General features: G+C 37.5%; 1 protein-coding gene across 8 annotated transcripts in view; it reads left to right on the top strand.

Moving 5' to 3' along the window:
* Positions 1 to 10000, top strand: part of LOC124429386 (protein PTHB1) — a 24905-nt gene that overhangs the window by 9334 nt on the left and 5571 nt on the right. For 5 of the 8 annotated variants that reach the window (XR_006943433.1, XR_006943437.1, XR_006943434.1 and 2 more), the window contains exon 1: positions 9779 to 10000. This exon is cut by the window's right edge and continues 30 nt beyond it. The gene's annotated coding sequence lies outside the window, so the exon portion shown is untranslated. Of the gene's footprint in view, positions 1 to 1008; positions 1173 to 7491; positions 7673 to 8277; positions 8470 to 9778 lie in introns of those variants that run through there. The other 3 variants (XR_006943430.1, XR_006943431.1, XR_006943432.1) reach the window with 3 other exon arrangements.

Raw genomic sequence — 10000 nt, 5'->3', positions numbered from 1 at the left:
CGTGGCGATTTGAAAAAGGCTAACTAATAGCATATTTTCAGGACTGTCAGCAGAACGTAGGAGCGCAGTTATCTCCATAATGATCTTCGAGATCACCGAGATCACGCTACGCCAGGAACGCGGAGAAAAATTCACATCTACCCGATATCTAGTATATAGTAGTAATACTAGTAATATTATAGTAGTCATGGGTTTTATATATATATATATATATATATATATACTTATACTCTTCTATACTGTCCCACGTTAGTTGGTAAGTCGTAATAATATCTTTTTTTTTTATTATTCTTACTTTCTTGCCTTCTTTCTCCGTAATAACGTGATTACGTAAGAACGATAACGAATTTGTTGAAAAGTAAATGTATCGAATATATATATATATATATTCAGTAATAGAAAATGCGTAGCTACTCTGAATTATATCATACTTAACATTTTCTATACCTTTCGGATTATGGAAATGAAGCGAAGCTTAGAACGAATTTAGTCTCCCTGAGACTAATTTATATATTTGTGTATATATATATATATATATATGTTTTTAGATGTAAATGTTTGGTGATAGCGTTTACTAATCTTTGATACATCGTCAGACATCGTATAAGTTAATCGATACGATGGTTTTCCTTTCTACATAGATTAACGAGATCATGGAGGAGGAAGAATGAATTTGTACGATGAAAAATTGGACGTTCTAACGTTGAACGGTGTAAAGCCGGCTAGATTTCTAACATCTCTGAAGCAAGCCGGTAAGTCGTAACAACGTTTTTCTTCGAGGATGTTTCGCAGAACGGCTGGACGACGTCGGAAGCGACGGGTTTAGAGGAAAGGCCGCATCCTCGATGGGACATCGAGTGACAAATGGACACGCGAATCATTTTCTCTCTCTCTCTCTCTCTCTCTCTCTCTTTCTCTTTCTTGGCATCCATTTCTTATCTGTACACTCGACTCCCTCCTTTGATCTTCCCTCCTGCCGGCCCATTTACGTTTCACCTCTTCTTTCAGTCCCATCCGACTACGACGGGAGGACGATAGGATTACGTGGAAAGTCAGGCCTGACTCCTCGATCGAGCTTCCCGGAAGAACGGACCTTCATCGGCACAGGGATGACTGCTTCCTGCCTGATCCTCGTCGTTCTAAGCAACATCAGCAAAAGCATCATCAACCACGTGAGATAGAACGCTTGGAATTAGAATTCTTTTCTTATCCTTCTCGTTCCTCGAGATTATTCGTATGTGTGCACCGGTGCTTATGTTCAATCGAGTAGACCTGATATAAAACGAAGGAGAAAGAGAGAGAGAGAGAGAGAGAGAGAGAGAGAGAGAGAGAACGGACGGCGTTTTTAAAGGCAAGCGGATATGTCCGAGAGAAAAACTGGTTCTAAGGCAAGATGCATATAATATACTGCGTCCGCGGACGCGTAGGACGAATTACGGAGTTCGATATGGCGTTACGGTGAAAGGCCGATCATCCTGTTGCTTAAACTTTTTTCCTTTTTCTTTCTTTTCTTTTCTTTCCTTTTTTTTTTGCAATATCATCCAAGTTATTTAAAGGGGACTGCATAGCTTTTTTCAGTATTATTATTATAACTTATAATTAGGGTTGTTTTATATATATATATATATATATATATATATATATATATATATATGTTGAAAGGGTTCTTTTATAAAAAAAAATTAAAGGAAATTAAGATATTATATATAATATACTTTTCTTAATGAAAAAGTTAAGTTAAAAATAAACGCTAAACCAATTTTGTAATCGTTATTGAATAGCCTATTTTTCAGGCATCTATAGAGATTAGGCAAACACGATAAAATGAACGATAGAAATTCTAATTAGTCAACAAAATTGATAAGGGGCACTCCTGCGTCCTGTATCGAGGAGAGGAGTACGCAGGAGGCTTTGCGATTTGAACGAAAACAAACAGCATGAAACGACGATACCAGGAGACCGCAACGTGCCTTGTTACCGGAAGTGTCCTCAAGATTGCGTGAAAAAAATTAGAACGGCAGAAAAGTATATTATCGACCGCCGCACGTCATAAATACGATTCGCGAAACGTTTATTTCGTGATAAAAACGTTGGCACAATTTAGCCATATCTATTTCAACGATCTATTAACATAATTATATATATATATTTTTTTTTATAATAATTCATTCCTTTTCTTTTTTACTTTCTTTTTTTTTCCGTCATTCCTTTTTAATCCTTCAAAGGATTCTCATCTCTAAGGATTCTAATCTCCTTAGAGATGAAGCATTGACAGAATAGATTTAGAATGGTGCTTAGAAGAAAAATTTATTTTTTCATAATAATAGCTTAGTTCACTCTCTGTAAAGCACTCAACACTCACATATTTCCTTTGAAGAGACCACCCCGTTGAATTTCCAATCATCAGAGGACCACCTTTGGGAAACAGTTTTCAGGATTATGCGAGCGTGAGAACGGAGATGTGAGAGATAAGAGAAAAGGAAGAAAGAGAAAGAGAAAGAGAAAGAGAAAGAGAGAGAGAGAGAAGGAGGGAGGGAGGGAGGGAAAGAAAAAGAAGAGAGGGTGGGAATAACCAAAACTTTAGGTCCTACACAGAAGGACGTCTCATTCTTCGGTAATTGATGGCTTCCGACCAATTACCTCTTCTTCGCTGCACTCTCGATACCCATCGAGATTTTCTGGATCGACCATGGAATCTTTAGATCCCATGGGATCTTACAAACGATATCATATCTTTTACCTGCTCACCATTTACTTCGTTTCACGAGAATATTACTAAAATATCGTTATATTAAACTTATGCTAATGAACTTCTTTCCCCTTGTTTAAACTTATGATACAGGCATAAAATATGGATAAAATTTTTTTGGACGATAAAAATCTCCGATGAAGATCGTAGATAAGATGTTATTTCAAGTAGATGCGTGTGCCCTGGTCAAAGAATTTATATATATATATATATATATATATATATATATATATATATACATGTAATCTGGTTGATATCGAAAAGAAAGGGAAAGAAAGAAAAAAAAAATCATCTCGTAGACAAAGATATAAGGGTCTCTCGTAAATCTTAGATAAGTGGTTGGGTGACGTAATAACGATTTACTCAGATAACACTTAACTCGACTTGTTGTTACTTTGGAAAAAAAAAACTGTTAAGTTCCTCGAGTATAGAGTATTTTCTTGTTTTGAGATTTATCTAAAGATAAGAGAGGTACTCTTACTAATGGACTTACCTTTCGTAAACTCTTCGCAAAATCGACAAGGAAAGCTTCTAGATAATGTTAATTGTTTTATAATAAATATCTTTCGAGGTACTCAAGAAAATTAGAGAAATCTTTAACGCGAGCAAGTATGATTGCCTTATATATATATATATATATATATATAGCTGTGGATAGAAGGAATAGTATCTGTTATGTGAGGTCGAAAGAAGTGGCTCTTGCGCGGCACATATCAAAGGAACCAGATATACTGATGATGAAGTGGAATTTTCATTTAGTACCGGTCATCGTTCTATTTCGGATTCCTACGAATCTATTGCGTAGAATGAAAGTTTTGACGTATATGATGTATCGATGGACTTGAAATTCTATCGTGATATCAACAATATGGTATTGCATACATACAAATAAACACTCCGTTAAATCTGATGTATTATGTTGTTGATAGAATGATCTACTACTCCTTGGAAATTTTCAAGATGGTGATCCATCAGACATATATATATATATATATATATATATGTATATACATACGTACGTATGTATGAGAAATATATCGTAATATATCGTATATATGCGAATATTTATCATACAAATATTTATCATGCGAATATTTATCATGCGAATTTTCAGATTCAGATGATAGGAACTTGAGAAATAAGGAATATATATATATATCGAATAAAATATTCAATTTCTTATCAAATCGAGCCAATTATCTAGAAACCGAATGATTTACCAGGAATGGACGTGTTCTTTTCCAAACGACAGACATCGTATACATTATACATATTTGCAGCGAAGAAGCTGAGGATGATGATCGGTAATGGAAGTAGAGAAAATAAATCGGGGGCGAAGGTGGAACGTTCTCTTCGAGGAAGCATATATAAGTGCGTGGAAAAATAAAATACTAAGAATAAGTAAGAGCTCTCTAACCAGGCTAGCTAAATCTTACGTTCTTGTATATTTAGGCGAATTTAATCGAAACGTACCACAGCGACACATCTCTTCTGTTCATATCGTTCAACGATAAATTTCATGGTCGTATAATAATGTAAAGAAGGCGTGGGATGCTTGTATATGTATGCTTGTGTGTTAGAAAGAGAGAGAAAGAGAGAGAGAGAGAGAGAGAGAGAGAGAGAGAGAGAGAGAGAAAGAGACAAACGATCTCATTACGGAAGCTCTTTAAATAATATACGAGGTGTGTTTGTGTGTGTATTTGTATGTACACGTAAACGAAATAGAGAGAGAGAGAGAGAGAGAGAGAGAGAGAGAGAGAGAGAGAGAGAGAGAGAGAAGGAAAGTTATAGGCTAACGAATATTCGGTTGGAACGCGTAATAAGCGATAGTGGCTTCGAAGAAGTTCCGGCTAAACATTTACACTGTTCGGAGTTAGCCTCATCCGTTTATTTTCATCATTCGAAAGAAACTCGTAAGCTGTCCGCTCGCGACGTTTACATCCCTGAAAAGCAATGTGCCTCGACGCACATGGATCAGTTACTCTTAACACGCTATAATCTTTTAATAACAATCGCCCGTAAATTTTTCCATGAATATCTTTTCTCTTGTAAAATCAAGAAAATATTCTATTTTTTTTCTTTTTTTTCTTTCTTTTTTATCTCTTTCTTTTCTTTTTTCTTTCTTTTTCATTTGTTCCTTTCTTTCCTTCTTTCTTTCTTTTTCTCGTCTTAACGTTTTATAACGCAATCCGATGAACTTTTATCATTTAAAATAATTCATTCTCTTATATTTTTTCAGAGAAATAGATAAATAGATAGAGAAGGAGAAAGAGTGAGTGAGTGAGTGAGTGAGTGAGTGAGTGAGTCGTCGCAAATATGAATTGCAGTATTGTTCCTATCACTAGTCATAATCATGAGGCGTGGACGAAAATCGATATTGAATACAAGAATCGCATACTCACTCGATACGATACTTCACGCTCGAAAAAATTGATGCCGAACACGAAGGTAGGATATCTAAGATATTATTCTCGATTCCTCGTTGAAAGCGGATTCGCGTTTTGATCCGGTATCGCGTAATTCTCGATACATACCACGTGATATACATAATGCAACGTAGTAGATGGACATACATAAATGCATAAATACATTTATAGTTGGAGAAGGCTCTTTAGTTTTTCTGCTTCTTCTTCTTCTTTTTTTCTACATTTTTTTCTCCTTTGTTTTTCATATCATCATCATCATCATCATCATCATCATCATCATCATCATCATCATTATCATCATCATTATCGTCATCATCATCATCGTCATCTCTTTCGTATAATATTTCCAATACTTTTTTCTGTTTTTTTTTTTTTTATTTTTTTCTTTTTTTTTCTTTTTCTTTTTTATCAATTTCACAGATTAGAAGCCGATTTCCTTTCGCGTCGAATTCCATGTCTTCTCAGTTCTGACGTTCTTAAGGTGAAATCACTTCCGCTTACGCCGACTATGCTCATTTATCTCCTCCCTGTTTTTTTACTTTGCAAGACGATTCAACAAGTAAGAGAGAGAGAGAGAGAAAGAGAGAGACAGAGAGATGGATAGATAGATAAATAGATAGATAGATAGATAGACGGATAGATAGATAGATAAATAAAGATAGATAAAAGAGGAACGAGCGAGAAATGTCTCGTTACTTCCTACGCCGTACTATAATTGGTCATTGTCTTGCGATCGACGACGATGAGACTCGAGACGTCTCGGAAGAAAATCTTCAATCTTATGGAGAATAAGAGAGAAGAGTAAGAAGAAGAAAAAAAAAAGAAGAAGAAGAAGAAGAAGAAGAAGAAGAAGAAGATGATGATGAAGAAGAAAGAAAAAAAAGAAGTAGAAAAAAAGGCGGGACTTTCGAACGTGCCGTGAGGATCGTGAAATTCCCCTTCTATCTCTCTCTTTCTTTCTCTATTTCTCTCTCTCTCTCTCTCTCTCTCTCTCTTTCTCTCTTTCTCTCTCTCTTTATATCAACGACGGCGCGAAAGAGGCGGAGGACGCGTGTGGAATCCAAACGACCTTGCGCCCGTTACACGAAAAGAAAGCAAAAGGAAAGGGCACGAGGCTGTACTCTCCTCCTCCTCCTCCTCCTCCTCCTCCTCCTCCTCTTCCTCCTCCTCCTCCTCTTCTTCCTCCTCCTTCTTCTTCTCAATACAACGACCTCCTCGTAACCTCTTTACTACTATACGAATATCCGTTTAACGTAATCACAAACGATAGATAGAACCGAACGTTAGTATAAATATTCTTCTCGTAGACTTCTCATTATATATACATAAGAGTTCGTTTCCATAAGTAAGTATATACAAGGGACATATTACATATGTATATACCAATCTTGACGAGTTCTCCACTAAGAACGAGGCTCACCCATTAAAATTGAATTTCTCGATTAAAGAGAAAATGAAAGCTCGAATATTCACGTATAGAAAAATAAAATATGAAAAATATTAATAATACTTGAGATTTGATACTTGGCTGTTCTAATGGGAGACCACTTCTCTCTTTCTCTCTCTCTCTCTCTCTCTCTCTCTCTCTCTGTTTCTCTCTCACTCTCTAACGTTACGTACGTTGTAAAAGATGCATAGATAACCGGCAGCGCGAACTTTCTATTAATACCGTGTTAGTTCTACGGTATAACTATCGAAGCAACAAGGTCGTCACGGTTTAATTGAGTGAACGCGCTTGCATCTCGCATCTCGTGGCATGAACTTGAGATATATGCGATCGATCGATATCGCGCTGGTAGATAGTAACTCGATCTCTCAACTTATATATGTATATTTTTAATACATGCATATTTGCGCATACCTATATATATATATATATATATATAATAAAAGAGCGAAAGAGTAAGAGAGTGAGAGAGAGAGAGAGAGAGAGAGAGAGGGAGAAACTATATATCATCTTGCAAGATATTTTTTAAAGAATTCTGATTTAATATTTTTTCATATTTAATATTATTTCGTAATTTCGTAATATCTGTATTGTGCATTTTTTCTCCATTTTTCTTTCTTTCTGTTTCTTTTTATTTTTTTTTCTTTCCTTTTTTTTTCTTTTTCTTTTTTCTTGAATGAAACGAAACGTCGTCTCTTTCTGTTTCTGCCTTTTTAGGTGTCGCATCTTGTGGACGAATACAACAGCACGACGTCGTTTCACGTTCATCCTCCTCCTCCTCCATCTCCATCTCCATCTCCATCTTCTTCTCCTCTTTCTCCTTCTCTTGTGCGCATAGCATATAATAAAGTTTTTCTTCATCTACATAGCTCCGAGCGGCTATGCCGTCCTTCGCGGAGGAGAGCGCCGGACTTGTCTTACCTCTTCCTCCTCCGCTCTTGGATCATCCCCACTCCATGTAAGAGCGCCACTACGATCGGCTGGAACTACTTGTCGTTTACGGTGGAACGAAACGGAATGGAACCGCATTGAACGAAACGGAACGGAATGGTACGAAACAGGAACGGAACTTTAAGCGCAGCTGCGTCGAGCAGCTGACGCGGAATCATTTGACTTACTGCCGCTCTTTGCCCTCTTTTACTTTTTCTTCTTAATCCTCTTCCTCTTTCTCTTCTTGATCATCATCATCATCATCATAATTATCATTATCATCATCATCTTCTTCTTCTTTTTCTTCTTCTTCTTCATCATTATCATCATCATCATCATCATTATCTTTTTCTTCTTCTTCTTCTTCTTCTTCTTCTTCTTGCGAGAGAAAATTGAGAGAAAAAAAGGAAAGAATCAATGGCAGATTTATTTTCTCATTTGGCCGCAATAAGTGAGTTCAGATTTTGAATTGCGCGGGAATCGCCATTTTGGAGTTTCTCCTTTGTTTATCCTCTTTCGAACAAAATCGCGCGCTCTTTTTATCCTGTCAAAAATTGACAGACTTCGTCGTATAATCCAAACGTTAACTATTCATATTTCATCGTCTGATCATTTTCATAAATGGATAATTATTATAATGTAAATAATTTATAAAGAAAAATTAATATCGCGTTTAATATAATATTAACATTGTCAATAATAAGTCAATTTTATGTTCCCAACAGAGTCGGGTTATTAATTAGAAAAGAGAGAAGAACAGAAGAGATTCTTGGTACCACATCGGCTTGTGTTCCCCACTTTGCCACCCACGATCGCTGAAACAAAACGTTAACGAGCATCGACTCTGAAACGGGGTCCCTCTCGACAGAGGGAGAAGCACCTGTTGCTCCTTCGCTTCTAGGAAAAGGACTCTTTCGGTCTGTTCTTCTTCTTCTTCTTCCCCTTCTTCTTCTTAGTCTTCTTCTTCTTCTTCTTCTTCTTCTTCTTAATCTTCTTCTTCTTCTTAATCTTCTTCTTCGTCTTCTTCTTGTCTTCCCTTTGTGCCGCACGCTTGGTAAAAGAGACACGGAGGAACGCGTCTTCGGTAGCAAGCTCACTCGCTCGTTCTCTCAGCCGCGAGTTATCCGGTAAACTTGCGTTGGAGGGGTGCAGGAGGGCAAGGGGTCGAAGCCTTCCGCCTCTCCCTTCTACTTCTCGGCCTTCCTCGGCCTCTCCCAGGCACTCTCTTTCTGGCTCTCTCACTCTCTCTCTCTCTCTCTTTCTCTCTCTCTCTCTCCCTCTTTCTCCATCTCATTCTTTCTCCATCACTCTCTCTCGTTACATGTTTCAGTCATTCTATCTCTGTTTCTCTCATTAATTTTCTGTTTCTCTTGTTTTTTCTCTCTCTCTCTCTCTCTTTCTATCTATCTATCTATCTATCTTCGTCTTTCTCATTGGTTCCCTCTCTTTCCAACTGATTCTCTCTCTCGCGCTTATTTTCTTCTCTCTCTCTCTCTCTCTCTCTCTCTCTCTCTCTCTCTCTCTCTCTCTCTCTCTCTCTCTGTTGTTCCCACTCGACCACTTTGCCATTCCACTTCCCGAGAGTCCGGCGCGCGCACGCGCGACTCTTCCCAGACGCACGCTTCGAAAGTACGGTGTTACGCGGCGAAGAGGACCGATGTCAGTTTCGTGCCACCACGAGTCCGAAGAGGAGAGAGAGCGAGAGAGAAAAAAAGAAAGAGAGGAACGCGCTCACCGAAATGTCGTCTCATCCTCGCGAGTTATTCTCCCTCGTTCTATCTCTTGTCGTCGAAGATCATCGTCGTTGTTCCTCTTCGATCCTCAGTCGATAAATATCTTCGCGTAAGAGAGAGACAAGACGTTCGCGATTTATCGATCATCGAAGTCTCTCTCTCTCTCACTCTCTCTCTCTCTCTCTCTCTCATTCTCTCTCTCTCTCTCTCTCATTCTCTCATTCTCTCTCTCTCTCTCTCTCTCTCTCTCTTACACTCTTTCATATCTCTATCTGTCTCTGTCTTCTTTCGAGATATCGTTTAGAGATCTTTCGCGCGAGATCTTTGCCAAGCTTTGCGTCATTTTCTTTCTCTTTCTTTCTTTCTTTCATTCTATTTTTTCCTATTTCTTTTTCTTTTTTAATTCTTCTCTTTTTTCTCTTTCATATTTCTTCCTCTCTCCTTTTTCGCTTTCCTTTATTTTCTTTTTCTTTCTTTCTTTCTTTTTTTTTTTGTTTTCGTTTTTTTCTTTTTTTCTTTTTGTTCCTCTATTCCCTTCCCTTCTTTTTCTTTTTTCTTCTCTTTCTCATTTAATAATAAGAAAATGACGGAAGTGTTAGCTCCTAGAAAAGAAATGTATCGGAACGTCTATTGTCGCGGTGTGTACTCGCGAGTTTTTCACGGTGCACTTCGGGTGGACAAGTTTTAGGATCACGACGGTAAAACGTCGACGTGA

Source organism: Vespa crabro, chromosome 15 (assembly GCF_910589235.1).
Source record: "Vespa crabro chromosome 15, iyVesCrab1.2, whole genome shotgun sequence".
Classification (NCBI taxonomy): domain Eukaryota; kingdom Metazoa; phylum Arthropoda; class Insecta; order Hymenoptera; family Vespidae; genus Vespa; species Vespa crabro.
This window is presented reverse-complemented; position numbering and strand designations above follow the sequence as displayed.